We start from the raw sequence: 6,744 nt of genomic DNA, 5'->3' as shown, positions 1-6,744 counted from the left end.
TTGCTAGCTCCTTTAGCATAGGAAACACAGGTCCTTCCTTTACTAGCTCCTTTAGCATAGGAAACACAGGTCCTTCCTTTGCTAGCTCCTTTAGCATAGGAAACACAGGTCCTTCCTTTACTAGCTCCTTTAGCATAGGAAACACAGGACCTTCCTTTGCTAGCTCCTTTAGCATAGGAAACACAGGACCTTCCTTTGCTAGCTCCTTTAGCATAGGAAACACAGGTCCTTCCTTTGCTAGCTCCTTTAGCATAGGAAACACAGGTCCTTCCTTTACTAGCTCCTTTAGCATAGGAAACACAGGTCCTTCCTTTACTAGCTCCTAGTGTGTATATATATTATGTGTATGTGTATATATCTACACTACCGTTCAAAAGTTTGGGATCACTTAGAAATGTCTTTATTTTTCAAAGAAAAGCATTGTTTTTTCAATAAAGATAACATTAAATTAATCAGAAATACCCTCTCTACATTGTTAATGTGGTAAATGACTCTTCTAGGTGAAACGTCTGGTTTCTAATGACATATCTCCAGGTGTATAGAGGCCCTTTTACAGCAACTATCACTCCAGTGTTCTAATGGTACATTGTGTTATCGCCTTAGAAGACTAATGGATGATTAGAAAACCCGTGCAATTATGTTAGCACAGCTGAAAACAGTTTTGCTGATGATAGAAGCTATAAAACTGGCCTTCCTTTGAGCTAGTTGATTATCTGGAGCATCACATTTGTGGGTTCGATAAGACTCTCAAAATGGCCAGAAAAAAAGAAGTTTCCTGTGAAACTCGCCAGTCTATTCTTGTTCTTAGAAATGAAGGCTATTCCATGCGAGAAATTGCAAAGAAACTGAAAATGTCCTCCAGCGGTGTGTACTACTCCCTTCAGAGAACAGCACCAACGGGCTCTAACCAGAGCAGAAAGAGAAGTGGAGGCCCGTGCACAACTCAGCAAGAAGACAAGTACATTAGAGTCTCTAGTTTGAGAAATAGACGCCTCACAGGTCCTCAACTGGCAGCTTCTTTAAATGGTACCCAAAACGCCAGTGTCAACGTCGACAGTGAAGAGGCGACTCCGGGATGCTGGCCTTCTAGGCAGAGTGGCAAAGAAAAGCCATATCTGAGACTGGCCAATGAAAAGAAAAGATTGGTATGGGCAAAAGAACACAGGCATTGGACAGAGGAAGATTGGAAAAAGGTGTTCTGGACAGATGAATCCAAGTTTGAGGTGTTTGGATCACACAGAAGAACATTTGTGAGGCAGAACAGGTGAAAAGATGCTGGAAGAGTGCCTGACACCATCTGTCAAGCATGGTGGAGGTCATGTGATGGTCTGGGGCTGCTTTGGTGCTGGGAAAGTGGGAGATTTGTACCAGGTAAAAGGGATTTTAAATAAGGAAGGCTATCACTCCATTTGGCAACGCCATGCCATACCCTGTGGGCAGCGCTTGATTGGAGCCAATGTCCTCCTCCAACAGGACAATGACCCAAAGCACACCTCCACATTGTGAAGAACTCTTGAGGGAAGAAGCAGGCAGCTTGCTGTCTGTAATGGAGTGGCCAGTCACCAGATCTCAACCCATTGAGCTGTTGTGGGAGCAGCTTGACCGTATGGTCCTCAAGAAGTGCCCATCAAGCCAATCCAACTGGTGGAGGTGCTTCAGGAAGCGTGGGGTGACATTTCAACAGATTACCTCAACACATTAACAGCTAGAATGCCAAAGGTCTGCAATGCTGGAATTGCTGCAAAAGGAGCATTCTTTGACGAAAGCAAAGTTTGAAGAACAAAATTAATACTTCAAATACTAATCATTATTTCTAACCTTGTCAATGTCTTGACTATATTTTCTATACATTTTGCAACTCATTTGATAAATAAAAGTGTGAGTTTTCATGGAAAACACGAAATCGTCTGGGTGGTCCCAAACTTTTGAACGGTAGTGTATATATATATATGTCTATATATATATATGTGTATATATATGATAGATAGATAGATAGTTATATACTTTATTAATCCCCAAGGGGAAATTTGTCATCACAGTAGCAGCACCAATAAACTAAACACACAAGAATAAAAAATAAAATATAAAAAACAGGGATGAAAGATATAGAAGTATACAAAGTAAAATATAAAATAAAATATATATGTATATATATAACATATATGCATTCACAATACACAATACTAATGACAAATTAAATTAAATATAAAAATATTAAATATAGACAATGTGCAAAGTGTGTGTATGTGTGTAGTGTAAATGAAATGTGTGTGTATGTGTGTAGTGTAAATGAAATGTGTGTGTATGTGTGTAGTGCAAACAAATGAAATGTGTGAAGTGCAGATCAACATAGTGTGGATATGAAGTTATTATTGTAGTTATTGCAGTATGATCTGGCAAGAGGTGATCTGTTGTAGAGCCTCATAGCCGTCGGCAGGTTCTCCTGTATCTGTCCTTGTGGCAGCGGAGCGTGAGCGTGTCTATCTATATATATATACACATATATATGTGTATATATATATATATATATATATATAGACATATATATATAGACATATATATATACACATATATATATATACACATATATATATATCAGAATCAGAATCAGAAACAGGTTTATTGCCAAAGAATGTTCATATTAAAAAAACACAAACAAACGAGGAACTTTTTTTGGCGGAAGGTGCAAGAATCGCGCACCAAGACACCGAGGCGCCGTATATATATATATATGTGTATATAATAGTTGTTCCCGCCTCATCTTTAATCTTTAATGTTGACGTGTCCACTTACATGGTAACTGCGTGCTCAACGTCACACTGCAGTGCATTGTGGGTAATTGTCCTGTGCACAGCGTTCATAAAGGACTCACGTCTGTGGAGGACTTAAAATGACTTAAGTATAAATGAATAAATAAATAAATGCATGAATAAATAAATAAATGCTTAAATAAATGTATAAATAAATACAAGAATAAATGTATAAATACAGAAATAAATACAGGAATGAATAAATATAAGTTATAACTCAACAGGACATCATTAAATAAATATATTGCTACATTTCTGTATTTCTTCATTTATTTATATCTCTATTTCTGTGTCCACACGTATTTCTTCATTTATTTATGTGTGACATTTACGTGTCCGTATATTCAAATGAGCTGGGCGGTCCCAACCTCATTGTTGAACAGGATTGGTCAAGTCAGGGAGCAAGACAGAAGCAATCGATCCCTAGCACTTGGCCCTGTAGACGAACAGCGTTTATTATGCATTCTTGTCTGTACATTCTAAATACTGTTGTTGAGTCACGGAATGTAATTTAAGGATGTTTTCAGCCGATAAATTAGTAGTTTAAGCATCAAATCTGTGGTCGGTTTATCGAGATTCAGCCTAATAAGGATATGCGACGGAGATTTGAGGTCCTGCTCGCGGGACCTCTGAGCTCCGGGCGCTCAGCGCGCTGTGTGGCCGCCGAGAGAAGCCTGATCTATATTATATATATGTATATATATATGATATGTATATATAGAGCAGCCTGATCTCGGCAGGACTTTTTGAATTGCTCCGCTGGCTCTGACGTCTCCGTAGCGGCTAAACATGAGATATAATTAGGTTTTGGAGGATCTAACGAGCACAAAGAGTTTATTATTTATTAAAAGATAACGTTACGTCAATTTGACTGCGGGTTAAGATTTATAGCTTCATATTGTAGCGACCCTGGGTCAGGAAGCTACGAGACGTTGTATAGTTATTACCGTTTATTACAACAGGGAACACCGCAACACATTCTACTCCACTGTAAAGTATGTTACAGTGAATAAGTGGAGGAAATTCATGAGCAAGAACAGTTGATGTGGTGACGTCACAAGACCAGAAAGACCGTCCTGCGTCCTCGAGAGTCTGGACTCCCAAGACCAGACCCCCAAGACCAGACCCCCAAGACCAGACTCACAAGACCAGACTCACAAGACCAGACTCACAAGACCAGACCCCCAAGACCAGACTACCAAGACCAGACTCACAAGACCAGACCCCCAAGACCAGACCCCCAAGACCAGACTCCCAAGACCAGACTCACAAGACCAGACTCACAAGACCAGACTCCCAAGACCAGACTCACAAGACCAGACTCCAAGACCAGACTCACAAGACCAGACTCACAAGACCAGACTCCCAAGACCAGACTCCCAAGACCAGACCCCCAAGACCAGACTCACAAGACCAGACTCACAAGACCAGACCCCCAAGACCAGACTCCCAAGACCAGACCCCCAAGACCAGACCCCCAAGACCAGACTCACAAGACCAGACTCACAAGACCAGACTCACAAGACCAGACTCACAAGACCAGACTCCCAAGACCAGACCCCCAAGACCAGTCCCCCAAGACCAGACTCACAAGACCAGACTCACAAGACCAGACTCACAAGACCAGACTCCCAAGACCAGACCCCCAAGACCAGACTCACAAGACCAGACTCACAAGACCAGACTCCCAAGACCAGACCCCCAAGACCAGACTCACAAGACCAGACTCACAAGACCAGACCCCCAAGACCAGACTCACAAGACCAGACTCACAAGACCAGACTCTCAAGACCAGACTCACAAGACCAGACTCACAAGACCAGACTCACAAGACCAGACCCCCAAGACCAGACTCACAAGACCAGACTCACAAGACCAGACTCACAAGACCAGACTCACAAGACCAGACCCCCAAGACCAGACTCACAAGACCAGACTCACAAGACCAGACTCACAAGACCAGACTCACAAGACCAGACTCACAAGACCAGACTCACAAGACCAGACTCACAAGACCAGACTCACAAGACCAGACTCTCAAGACCAGACTCTCAAGACCAGACTCTCAAGACCAGACTCACAAGACCAGACTCACAAGACCAGACCCCCAAGACCAGACTCTCAAGACCAGACTCACAAGACCAGACTCACAAGACCAGACTCACAAGACCAGACTCTCAAGACCAGACTCTCAAGACCAGACTCTCAAGACCAGACTCCAAAGACCAGACTCACAAGACCAGACTCTCAAGACCAGACTCCAAAGACCAGACTCACAAGACCAGACTCTCAAGACCAGACTCACAAGACCAGACTCACAAGACCAGACTCCCAAGACCGGACCCCATACCTGCAAACTCATGAGGGGTGAAAAAAGTGACAACGGGGGTGCAGGTCACCACACCACATCCACGTTGTTTGAAGCCTCAAAGCTTTTAGAATCACAACTACAGTCATTTTATTGTTCTGACCACAAATCTAAATAATGATAATAAACAGTTTAAGAACAAAAGGTTCTCCGCTCTGACTCAGCCCTATAATGATAGTAATAACAAATATACATTGTCATTATATATAATATGGTTAAAGTCATTCATGAACCAACTTCCTTTTGCCTGAACAGTCCTCATGGACTTGTCCCTGAATCTGTTCTGTCTCTACCTGTTTGTCACGATACTCATATTATAACTTCTTTACATATTACATACCTGCCATAAATATCATGATACCCGATACCAGAATTCAATACACCATACAAACAATATGGTACCATAATTACGAGACTGGTATATTTATCTATAATAGTAATAAATAAAACATCTGTATGGTTCACTTTTTACCAACTTTTTCAACACTTAACAAATGTCAGTAATATGAGTATTAATACAGCCAGATATGAATGAAACTACATGGTTCCATCAGAGCATTGATGATACACTATGAGGCCGTTAGTCTCTGACCAGATGATCCACAGTTCATCAGGATGAGCAGCTGGAGAGTTACACAACTTTACAGACTGAAACATTTACCTTCTGGCATCTTTTTATTTTTTAAGCCGAAGTCTCTAAGCTCCGCCTCTTCTCTGGCTGTGAGCTGCGCAGCGCAGTGTGCGCAGACAGCTCGACACGGAGCAGCGCGTGCGCTCTGATCGCTCTCTTAATGAAGTATCGATACTAAACATATGCTAAATCACATCGTGTTTAACGTACGGGTACTTTGTTAGCATCGCTACACCGTGCAGCGTGACAGCAGCAGATGTAGCGGGCTAACATTCAAGCTAACCTGAACCCCCAAACGCTGAAGACATCTGAACGCTGATTGGCCGAGACGCGACACGTGCCCATCAAAGATGTTTTATTGCGAAGAGCAACACTTCACACTTCTCTCCGCGTCTCACTGCAATCTCAACCGCAGCGGGCCAGGTGACCCCCCCCCCCAAAAAACAAAAACTCTTCGGATCTCCACGATTCACGTGGATGACCTATTTTGAGTTCAAAACGGTGAATTTCACCGAAAGGTGACAAGTTTGCAGGTATGGGACCCCCAAGACCGGACTCTCAAGACCAGACTCCAGAAGATCACGAGTCTGTACTCAGTGTTCTTGGAATTGATAAACGGCTGAAGTCAGAAAGCTGTCTCTGCTAACTTCTGCTAACGGTTAGCTGAGCGAGCTTCAGCGTCATGTGCCAGGCAGAAGTAGTCGAGCACAACACACCAGGTGCATCACACTCCTGTGACCAATCATGCTTCAGACAGAGGTTCGGACCGCCCAGCTCATTTGAATATACTGACACGTAAATGTCACACATAAATAAATGAAGAAATACGTGTGGACACGTAAATAGAGAAATAAATAAATGAAGAAATACAGAAATGTAGAAATATATTTATTTAATGATGTCCTGTTGATTTATAACTTATATTTATTCATTCC

Source organism: Pseudoliparis swirei, unplaced genomic scaffold, assembly GCF_029220125.1.
Source record: "Pseudoliparis swirei isolate HS2019 ecotype Mariana Trench unplaced genomic scaffold, NWPU_hadal_v1 hadal_29, whole genome shotgun sequence".
Taxonomy (NCBI): domain Eukaryota; kingdom Metazoa; phylum Chordata; class Actinopteri; order Perciformes; family Liparidae; genus Pseudoliparis; species Pseudoliparis swirei.
The sequence above is the reverse complement of the archived record's forward strand: the minus strand, read 5'-3'. Positions refer to the sequence as shown.